At 40.7% G+C, this 12001-nt stretch overlaps 1 protein-coding gene across 18 annotated transcripts in view; it reads right to left on the reverse strand.

Annotated features, from left to right (window-relative positions):
* Positions 1–1711, reverse strand: part of PCM1 (pericentriolar material 1) — a 45612-nt gene extending 43901 nt beyond the window's left edge. For 12 of the 18 annotated variants that reach the window (XM_049797780.1, XM_049797749.1, XM_049797714.1 and 9 more), the window contains exon 1: positions 1413–1711. The gene's annotated coding sequence lies outside the window, so the exon portion shown is untranslated. Of the gene's footprint in view, positions 1–572; positions 685–1412 lie in introns of those variants that run through there. The other 6 variants (XM_049797776.1, XM_049797757.1, XM_049797779.1 and 3 more) reach the window with 2 other exon arrangements.
* Between the last annotated feature and the right edge of the window lie 10290 nt (positions 1712–12001).

The raw sequence follows: 12001 nt of genomic DNA on the forward strand, positions 1-12001 counted from the left end.
GAAGAAATTGTCTTATAAAAGCTTTGGTATCCTCCCATTATGCTACTTCCAGCAACTCCTTACCCATCTGAGCTTCATGTACATTATAGAATCTGTATAAAAGCTCTATTTGACCATGTGTATACTGCCTGACAACATTTACTAGGGACTTGGAAAAAAAAAACCAAAACCTTTTAAGAATATTTTCTACACAAATAACAACTTAAGGTAACATCTAAGATTGTAGTCAAAACGTAAGATTGTCGGCAAAACATATTTTGTACCTGTAATAGCAATATGCAAAGCACTCAGACGTATCACTACAAAACATGCTAACAAACCAGACACATACTTTAAAAGGGTTTTTTTCTACAGTGGAGATGTTTTTTAGGGTTTTTTTCCTAGAGCATTCATGTGAACTGCAAGAGCTCTGAAGAGCACTTAATCCTGCACGTAGAAACATTTGAAAATTAAAAATTAAACGGGAAAGAGAAAGTTGCAAAAAGTAATCATAGAGCCATAGAAACTGAAACTGGATCAAACATTTCTTTCAGTTTAGCTTTTTAAGACATGCGCTCCTCACCGAGCATTACCTTAACATTAACACATTAAATGCCTACAGCCAACCATACAATATCATCAAACAGAAGCAGACAACGCAGCAAGGCCTCTCTTCTTGCACCGGACAGCCCTCACAGGAGCAAGGCGCTAGGAGAACTGCAAACTCCCAACACCCGGACCCAGGAGGGTATGCCCAGCACTCCCAGCTTGCGGAGTCGGGGCCGAGCCGCGCACCTCAGCCCTTTCCCGGCGTCCCGCCGGCCCGACCTGGTCCACTTCCACGGCGGGACGCCGAGCCCAGGCGCGGCGGGTGTCGCCGCCGCCAACGGGGCCGGCAGACGGAGCGATCCCCCGGCGGCTCTGCCGGCCGAGCCGCAGCGTGAGGCAGGCGAGGCGCTCCCCGGGCCGGGGGCGGCCAGGAGGCGCGCAGAAAGCCCGCTCCTTCACGGCCCCAAAACGCGGGGCGCCGGGGCGGGGGAGGCGGGCTCCGCTCAGAGCGCCTCAGGCAGAAGCACGGCCGTTGCCACGGCCCCGCCGGCGTCTCCCTGGAGAGCGAGTAACGCAACCTTTCCCGGGGCTGAGGGGAGCGGCCCACCCAACCTGCTGGCACCGCCAGGCTTCCCTGGGCCTGCCGGTCCCGGCGCCCCCACCCCCACCCCCACCCCCCGGGCCGGGCCGGGCAGCGAGGCTAATCCCCTCTCCTCGCCGGCCGGGTGCCCACCCACGCGGGCCCGCAGGGGCCCAAAGGCCGGCCCGAGCCGAGCCAGGCGGCCTTGCCCCACCAGCGACGGCCCCCGCCTCTCCCCGCGCTCCGCTGCCGGCGAGAGAAGGGGGGCAGCCCGCCGCGCCAGAGGGAGGAGAGGGCGGCTCACCCTGCGGCGGAGGGGAGGTCACCCAGGCCCCGTTTCTCCTCCACCGCCGATTCACTACCCGCGGGTCTCCCGGGCTATCCGGCCGAACGTTTCCCCTTCGGGCAGTGGGGAAGAGCAGCGGCCTCGCTTCGCTCAACGCCGCGGAACAGCGCTGGTGGAGGGACTCACAGCCCTGCCTCAGCGGCCTCCCCCGCCGCCGCCATCTTGGCCGCCACTTCGCGAGGGGTGCGGGAGGCGGGCCCCAGCGGACGGATACACACCGTTACCTAGTAACCTCCGTCCAGCCATGCCCTTCCGCGCCGCGCAAGCGCCGCCTTCCCCGGGCCACGTGACGGCAGGGCGGCCCTTCCCGCGCTTCCAGGCGCCTGCTGGCGGCGGGTCCGCGCGCACCGGAACGCGGCAGTCGGCGGCGACCGACGCGGCAGATCGTCAGCGCGCGAGGCGCGGGGTAGCGCCTCTCGGGGGCGGGGGCGGGGCCTCCTGGCGCCGGCCGTTTTTCCAGTCAGGGCACTGCCCAGCCGCCGGACGGGATGAGCGGTTTGTCCACCGCCGGCCTGCGAAGCGCCGGGCCCGTTTTGCTCGTAAAATGAAGTAGGAAAACGATGTTGTAAGCCCTGTCAAGGGCTTTACCTGACTGGAAGAGTGGTAAAATTATGTCAAAAGCCTGAGCGTGGACGAGGATCAGCTCCTGTCCTCGTCTGGGGCAGCATCGACTTGCAGAGTCTGTTCCTGCCTGCGTTTGGTCTCCTGTAGGAAGTCACAGCTGAAAATGCAGCGGTGAAAAGGTGGAAATCATTGTAGTCTGTTCTACCTTTTACCCTTCTTTTTCTGCGATGTCGGAAGTACAGAAAATGCAGAAGCATTAAATATTTACATAGGCCTCACAACCCATCCTAGGCGAGAAACATTCTACTGGTACTACATGAAAATGTAGTTAACCCCTCATTTCTCCTCTGTTAGTACTTACACCTGTGTATTTTGCTCCACCAAAAAAAATGAACGACACATGAATCCTTTTCAAGGACACATTAATCTATCTGTAATTTAGAAAAGGAACTAAATGATTGGAAAACCTGTGAAATAATGTTTCAATAAAAATATCATTTTTTTCTCCAGCAGGCACCCCTGTATCAAAGGAATAGTTCTGGACAATACGTAGTGTGTAAAAGAGGTGAGCACAAGACTGCCTGTTATAGCAGCATTTTTCTCCCATTTCTACCGCGGGCTAAATAACTTTATATCCATAACTGAAACACTTTAAAAAGAATCTTCAACAACTTGATGGAAGCTCTCTATGTAATGAATATATATTATTCATCTGTATTGCAATTCTGCAGCTAATAAAGAGGGTCATTTATGAGCTTTTTTTTATCATACTTTTAACTAATGTCCTTTCAGCCTGGATTCTGGTACCGTGTCTGGATACTCAGCACAATATTGGCAATGTTGCTCTTGGCAAGAGGCTTTATATTGTCACGGTGGCATACCTCCCGCTGCCCAGCAGGAGGAGGCAGAATATAAGAGAAAATAGTGCCTTAATACAATTACTATCATTTTTGTTTCTGTGGTTTATTCTTAAAATACATCTCCCTCATTCCTATTGTTTCCTGCAAGGAAAAAAAAATCTTCTGTAAAAATATAATCCACTATTAAGGAAAAACAGTACATTAAATAGATTTTAGTACGTTTTAGTATGTTTTAGTAACAATGTCTTTATTATAGTCCCCATATATACATGTCGTAACTGCATATTTTCCTTACCATGGCATGTCATATATTGGTAGTATATTTCTTACAGCATCATTACTCTGATTCCTGCTTGACATTTGCAGGTTGACTTTTCTCCTCTTATTTTCTGTCCCTCATCTGGAACTGGCTGTAAACTTGGGGGGAGGGGGGGGGGGGAGGGGAGCGTGTGTGTGTTTTGTTTTTGTTTTTTTAAGTGCTTCAAAGAAATAAAACAGTACCAGCTCCTCAGAGCCATTTTTCATTGGGAATGGGGACTGAGGGACTGAAGAAAGATACAGTAAGCATTAAGGAATCATGGATGGCATGTCAAGAAGCATAATTTCCGGTAGGTGCAGTAGGTGGTTCTCCACTACTGTTGTAAAATAAATCTCAGGATTTGGGAATGACTGTGAGCCAAAGTTAATATGGCTTAAAGAATGTCTTGTTAATGAAAAAAAAAAACAAAACCAACTTTGCCTATATCAAGACTAATGAGCCTCTAGATTGACAGTAACTAATTCCTCCTACAAAGATCTCTGTTATAAGTGCTTCCATCAGCAGACATGCTAATGAATTCACCCTCACAGAAACTGAATGGATTATCTTCGAGATAGCCCAATTTAATTAGGATTGAAAGCTATGTGAGAGACGTGATGATTTTTTCCTTGCACACCTGCTGGCTTTATCTTGTTAATTTTACTTTATTCTTCCAGAGTGAAAGGAAAGCAAGTAAACAAAATACAGCATGTAAGGACTAGAGACAAAAAGAACTGAAGGATTAAAGTTTTACTGAGACAGAGGGGATGTGAGGAGTAGTTGCTGACAGAGATTTTTAAAAGCCCTGAAACAAAGGCAGTAATTAGTAGGGCATTCGGTTCAAATAGTAATTGTCTGCTTTTCTGCTGATTTTGTGACAAAGAGGTTTTTCCTGCAAAAATTTAACTGGCCAAAAATGATTAGTCTACCATAATATGGCTACACAGTGACTATCAGGTTACTATACTAAAGATCGTTTTTCTTTCTTTGCGTAACTTTAGATTGGGAAGATCTCTTAAGCCATTAACAAAGAGTTTTGAGTTGATTTATACAGGAAGATAAAGTGTCCACTTATCCCTATGGGGTCTGATAATAAATTAAGAAGGTGTAGGGCAGAGGCACAGTCACTTAAGACCCCAAAGCCAAGCGTTAAGCTGGTCAAGGATTAGCCAATTCACTACCAGTGAAGAAGAAAGCAATTTTTGATGATCCACTCAAGCATAATAGCCATCAGAAGCAATAAAGGAAAGAAGAGAGTTAACTGGGAGCTAGGTATTAGCTAACCTGGTCAGACCCCAGGAAAGCACCTGAGTCTCAGCTGAAGAATGGAACGGATCCCTGTTGTAAATCTTCCCCACATCCATAAGGGTGGAGAAAGTAATCCTCTTGACACTGGTATTATCTCATCAGTCTGTAATATTTGCTCTTACATGCACTCGAGGTATTACATTCTAGTAAAATATTAGTGACTGGTATCAAACCTAGTGCTAAAAAGTGATGGGGTAGAGCCACGAGGCATAACCAGTTTTGGTTTATTAAGCATGCTTACTTCACACAAGCAAAACACATCAGGAGCACCACTGTTGCCCTGCCTAGAAGCCCTAGGACCACATTTCTCTCACTGTCCCCTTTGAAGTCAGGCTCTGTTAAAGCCAATTTTGAAAATCATTTTATAAGAGGTCTCTATAGCACAGAAGTTAGCAAGGTCATAAGGACTATTTCACTGTAAGAAATTAAGATGCACTTTCACAACCAATCTACAAATACAGCGCTTAATCTGGATGTCCCTCTAACATTATATTTGATATGCTGTACTCTTAGTTACGTAGTCTTGTCTTTCATTTTTTTGTATTTCCAGTCCAGTAACATCTTCAGTTTATTCCTTGGCTAACAAAAGCAATCTAAGAAGAAACAAAATACTTCCGTTGTTCTGAAATGAGAGATTTGACTTAAATAAGCATATCTGCAGATTCCTCAGAAAAGTGAGTAGGAACAACCTTTAATTCATAATATCTTGGAGAGTCATTGTATATCATGATATTGCCTAGCCAATTCTACATTATTTAGGTTTCTGAAGTCACAACCTACGTATGTGCTACATTGAAACAAAAAAAAAAAATTAAAAAGTAAGCAGGAGAAAGATAAAATGATTACATGGCTCAGAAATACCACATGAATTTCTCCCTCTGAACTGAATCAAAGGATGAGAATATGGAAGAAATAAGCAACACCACCACATGTTATAAAGAAATGTTCAGAACCAAGAATTCTTATGACTCTCTGCCTAGCCCCAGATTTTTTTTTCCACTTTGTAATTAAAGAAATAATTTTACATTTTTTATTTTCCTTCATTCTGAATGTACAGAATGAAAGATACTGTACAACTGTTTGAGAGTTCATTCTAAGAGGAAAAAGTTGTAGATACTTTCCAATTTTTCTTTTGTAATTGGAAACTAAAATGTATCTGATAGCAGTCATTCCTGCATATTCGTAACTGAGTGCTTTCTCTACACCCTATGGCTTCAGTTCTGTTAAAAGCATATCAGCATTAGAAGAGTTAGCATATAAAAGCTACAGTGAATTCTTCAAAGCCACCTAATTTTTATTTTCATATATGTTCATATTTCTTCAAATGGAAAAAAAATCAGCCGAAGTTGTAGCTCATTTTATAGCCAATATGCAGTTTGATAGTGAACATCTGATCCAGAAAAATTAAAAATTCCTAATAATTACATGACTTTACGTTCATAATCTAGTATTTGTTGACTTTTTATAAAAAAGCTATTATAAGGAGTTCCACTGTAGCTGCACAGAGTTGATTAATTTTGTGATAAACTGCATTTCATCCTCTGGCAATAATGTTTTTGAAATAGGTATTTGCTTTTCTGATACAGGTTTTGCAAATATAGAAATATTGAGTAAAGTATGATGGCCTGGCATATCTAACGACTATAAATATATATATATATGTGTGCAAGGATTTAGAGTAACTTTGAAGTGTTTTAAATAACTTTGTAACCTGTATCTTTCTGTCACATTTCTAATAAAATTGCATTTGTGGTTCCTTTTTTTTCCCCCTGATGATAAGAGGGGTAATAGAGATTCAGTGCTAAGTGTTTCCAGTTACACTGCTGATTAGGGTTGGTACAGATGGATAACAACACTAAATTGATAAATACTGAAGAAGAGATATTAGTTGGTGCACTTTTCCAAAGAGATCACATACTTTTCACAAAGTAGAATATAGGAGAAGGATGTATTTGGAGAGAAAAAAAGGAAAATTGGGGCCAGCAGGAAGCTTCATGGGTAAAGGAGGCAGTCAGGAGAAAGCAGGGTATATAAGCTGTTTTTGTAAGGCAGAAGGTTATGGACTACGTTCTCTTCCTGGCTCTCACATGAAGATCTTGAACAAGTCACTTGTCTGCCATATACGTTTCCTCACAACACAGCTTAATGCATGTTTTTATGATCTTGGGGTTAATGAACAGAAGACAAACACGAGCAATGGAACTTACTGTGATAATTTTTTTAAAAATTACTCTAGGCCTTCACCAAATCCACTATTTTTCTATATTCTGCAAAGGAGATTTGGACAGATCTAGATGTTTGTTAGATCTTTAACTTCTGTGGTGTGTACATCTATGCTAGTAATACTGTCTTTGCTATCGTCTATTGAAAAAGATGGGAGGGACTGCTCGTTTTATATTTCTGATAAGAATTGGTGGGTGTTGCCCTATTTGGAGTGTGATGAAATAATGTCTAAATATGTTGAATTTGCTGATTTTATAATCCATGATAATAAAGGTGTGTTGCTGATTTCCGTACCGTGTATCTGAAATGACAGCCTACAAAATGACTGAAATGACTAAATTATGCACCTGTTTCTTAGAACACTACACAAGAACCAGGTGAACTATTTAAAAACTGCATTTTATTGTTGCATATTATATCCATACACCAAAAAATAAAGTGCATTCATTCTGTCATTTCAGAATAAGCAGGAAGTTCTTTTCTGCTTATCTCTTGGGCTTATCAGGGAATTACATTTATTGTCTTAATATTTCAGATTAATCATGTGATTATGCAAGTTTTAGAGCTATGTTATTCATATGCTTCAGCTTGCAGTCATAGGCCCTGGTCACTCTGTGCAATGTATTTATATAGTAGGTGAAATTTTCATAAGTTTATAGGTGGACTTCTGTATTTTTGCCATAATTTGTTTCTACCACTCCTTTTGTTAGGATTGTGGCAAGCATTTTGAAGACAGCATGTTAAGAGAATCAAGAGCTTTAAAATACTCTGATGTTTCTTATTTGCCCAAAAGTAAGCAAAGTATTGGCTTGTAGCACTCTAAATCATCCAATGTTGAAAAAGTAAAATATTATTAATAAATTGTATGAGAGAGATGGGTAACTGTCACACATAAGCAAGTGCATTATATCCCTTAAAGAAATACGCAAGTACAACAATAAAGGCCACTGTTTGCTTCAAAGACTTAAGTCTGTGGTGGATCAGGTACACTAAGGTAGCATGCCTGAAGCCTGAAGACTACTGCAGTGACACTGAACATTACCTCATGAAACAACGCATGTCAGTGGAATGAAAGAAGCAGAAAACAGAAATATAGGAAGAAGGCAACAATGTCCTAGAGCGAGACAAAAAATCAGTAACCCTGAGAAAAAGGTAGTACTGAGTAAGTGGAGAATTGGAACAGTGAGCAGTGATGCAGCTTCCTTTTGTTGATTTCTGTTGTGTTCAGTACAACAGGACTTCTTCATATGCTTCCTTGTGAATAACCAGAATTACATCAAGGACTTTCATCATCAAGATCTCATGAACTTTAGGGATTTGTACTGCCAAGGGCATGTAACTTTAATTTGATCTTGTTTTGTAACTATTTCAATACTTCGGAGCAAGCTTCCTGTATATAAATGACAGAGTCCATCAAAGACAGTTGCTGTCATATGACTAAGTAGGACTCATGTTAAACTGGTATAGATTATTCCAAAGGAATCTGGAAATGCCAAATTGCTTTAGTAAAAAGGAACCTTGAGAATCTATTAATGCAGAAGTAAGTATGACATAATCTGGGTTTTTTATGTGTCTCCAAATAAACATAAAATATTAACAGCTAATAACTATATTTAACTTTCAAAAGCTTGGTGGATATAAATTTTTACAGCAGTCCAAACTGTTGACTAAATCCAGTGTAGCTTTTTGATCATTTTATTCTCTTGAATATGTGGGCCACCTCTTATATAAATATAGTTAAAATGAACTATTGAGCACTCTAAAGTAACTCCACTCAAGCAGATAGAATTGTACTCGCTTTCATCAGTAGCGTGCCGTGGAATGTTGGAAGCCATTTAACATGTCAGTCAGCTATGCAAACACCCACAGCATTATGTGTGTGAAACTCTTACGCAATGCTTTTATTTGTGGAATACACTTACAATGGGAAGATATAATAGTATTCTGGTAACTGGCACATTGCCAATTATGATAACTAACCAGATTTTCTTGTAAACATACCATGCAATTCATAAGTCAGTCTATTAAAAAAAATTATACACTTACTTTCAGAAAGGAAGCTACCTTTAAAAACATGGACATACAGAGATTTTTAGTCATAAAGCTGAGTTTGGCTTATCTTTGATTTCAGTTCTGTTTCAGTAACAAAATATTATTATGGAAGTAACACATTGCTACTACTTTATATGTTAAAAAATAAAAAAAAAAACCCCAACATTAAATTTACTCAGACATCATAATTTTGATGGAGTTAGTCGGGTTGAGTTTTTGGGGGGGTTGGGGGGTGTTTTGTTTGGGTTTTTTTTTCCCCTCAGAAAAAAGCCTAGTGTCTAAGTTATGAAACCAAGCAGCATATTCCATGTAAAAGTATTTTCAATTTATTATTGTTACTGTCTACCATATGTGAAAGACCATTTAATCATCATCTTGTTGGATGTACAATGCTGAATGTACATTTTCAAATAAGTGATTTCAGCCAATTCTAGAATGAAGTCCATTACATGTTTTCTATTTTAGCCTTAGCCTTATGTGAACTAAAGCAATGCAGAGAAAAGCATAAACAAATTAATTCATAACAGATGGAATGAAAGTACATTTTGACAAACATCGAGTTACGATGTTGTTGTACAATCTTTGCCCTTCCATATTCTTATGTGGCAGCTGAAGGTGATTTAGAACTTTCCTGGATAAAAATCATACACATGAGAAAAAGAAAAGCATTACATTTCATAAAGGGTGCTTAACACCTCCGTTACAGCTTATAAGGAAAAAAAAAGTGGTTCCTTGTACTATGAGAGCTTCTTCTGTGTTTGCAACTTCTTTTGAGTCTGCATGATAAAAGGATGATATTATGAACACATTATCTTGTGTTTGCCAATTTTTGAATCACAGAATGGTTTGGGCTGAAAGGGACCTTAAAGATCATCTAGTTCCAACCCCCCTGTCATGGGCAGGGACACCTTCCACTAGACCGGGTTGCTCAAAGCCCCATCCAACCTGGCCTTGAACACTTCCAGGGATGGGGCATCCACAACTTCTCTGGGCAACCTGTTCCAGTGCCTCACCACCCTCACAGTAAAGAAGTTTTTCCTAATATCTAATCTAAATCTACCCTCTTTCAGCTTAAAACCATTACCCCTTGTCCTATCAGTACACTCCCTGATAAAGAGTCCCTCTCATCTTTCTTGTAGACCCCCTTTAAGTACTGGAAGGCCGCTATAAGGTCTCCCCAGAGCCTTCTCTTCTCTAGGCTAAACAACCCCAACTCTCTCAGCCTGTCTTCACAGGAGAGGTGCTCCAGCCACCTGATCATTTTCATGGCCCTACTCTGGACCCACCCCAACAGGTCCACGTCTTTCCTTTGCTGGGGGCCCCAGAGCTGGATGCAGTACTCCAGGTGGGGTCTCACAAGAGCCAAGTAGAGGGGGAGAATCACCTCCCTTGACCTGCTGGTTACACTTCTTTTGATGCAGACCAGGATACAGTTGACCTTCTGGGCTGCGAGCGCATCTTGCTGGCTCATACTCGGTTTTTCATCCAAGTGCTTCTCCACAGGGCTGCTCACAGTCCACTCATCACCCAGCCTGTATCCATGTTTGGGATTGCCCAAAGCTGTTAAACTTCTGTCAGTTAAATACCTGGGAAGGTAGTCAGTCAGAAAGTGGTAATACAATGGAAACAAAGATGACTGATTTCTTGTGCTAGCTATTTTAAACATCCACAAAGGATGTAAGATGGATTTAATACAACTGACTGTTTTTACCTTGCTTATAGGAAGTAAAAAACATGTTGATTCAGTGTGGAAGTGAGGAACAGCATTTTATCCTTTATATATACTTTTGTCAAAAAACTGATAAAAGAATAGTTGATGAACCCTGCCATATTTTGCTTCATTTCTGTGCAAACTCTCCCAAGAGCAGCAAATCTGAGTAAGATTTGTTTGAACAGCCAGGTCTTTACTGGCCACATTAAGGTCTATGACATTTGCCAGTTTCCAGTATTGGAAGTATCCAACAGGTCTAAGACAGACCTTTCTCTCTTCTGTTTGTGCTTTTATGACTTCCATTTGTATACTCTTTGAGACTCTTCTATTTCATATGTTTATTCATGCAAAATCCTTCTGATGATGGGTAGCCTATAGACTTCTTGAATAATACAAATCTCTGACTTGATGCTGGATATAATTCTTATTTAACTGAACCACAGCCATACATTTTAGCCATCTAGTTTTTGTTTGAATACTTCAAGTGATGGAGAATCTACTTGTAACCCTCAATAAATTGTTTAAATGGTTAATAAATCTGAATTTAAAATGCCATGCCTTTTTTCCACTTTCTAAATTCACAGCCCACCCACTGAGTAACAATCAGTTGAGTTACACTATGAACAGGTATCTCCCTCCTTACAAAAGTCATTAGCTGTATAAAGATTCTGAGTAAAAATTACTTGCTGAATGATTTTTAAATTTTGAATGATTCTTAGTGTAGGCTACTCATGAGAAATTTATTGCAATTATTAAATATTTGAAATTCAGAATATGAAGTTAATTAGTTGATGTAATGTAATTAGTAAAGAGAAGTACTTCCAGGTAAACAGATTCCAAATAATACACCAGAAATTATTTAGAGGAAGTGTACAACAAGTATTAGTCTTCAAAAGGAAGTTGATGGTGTGAATATTTGTATTGTGGAATGTAAAACTCCTTTTACTGCTTTTGTTCAGTATGTCCTTAAGAGTTCACTTTTCCCAGCAGCATTCCTTTAAGCATACTCATTTGTGGAACTTTTTGAGAAGAGCCACCATAGAAGGAGGGCAAACACTCAAACTAAATTGCATTTTAAAACATTATTTGATGTATTCATCTGGCTCTAAAAAGCTTATAAAGAAAGTGATTTTGTCTAACCAAGTCACTGGGTTCATGTGTTTCTCAGTGCCTTCCAATTAAAAAATACTGACTTAAATCAAACAAGATTCTTTTTTATTTTTTTCTGTTCCCTTTGGCTTTGTCTGTGCTATGTGTGTTACTTTCAGGTTTTTTTAGCAGATTTGTTTTTTATTTTATCACCTTAACATGTAACTTCTATTCTGAATGATTATGTTTTATTTTTAAATCCGTTGAATCAGTTATGCTCTCTCTATACCTCTGAAGCCTAAGAGATTTAGGCTGCGATTCAGGAAAGCACTAGAGTATATATATCTGAATATGATGCTGAGAGCAATTTCCTGGTTCAGAGCAGTAAAAGGGAATGGATGATCCTTCGTTATTTTTGGTCTATTTTTATTTCAGAAGTGTT

The sequence above is a fragment of the Accipiter gentilis genome, chromosome 3, assembly GCF_929443795.1.
Source record: "Accipiter gentilis chromosome 3, bAccGen1.1, whole genome shotgun sequence".
Classification (NCBI taxonomy): domain Eukaryota; kingdom Metazoa; phylum Chordata; class Aves; order Accipitriformes; family Accipitridae; genus Astur; species Astur gentilis.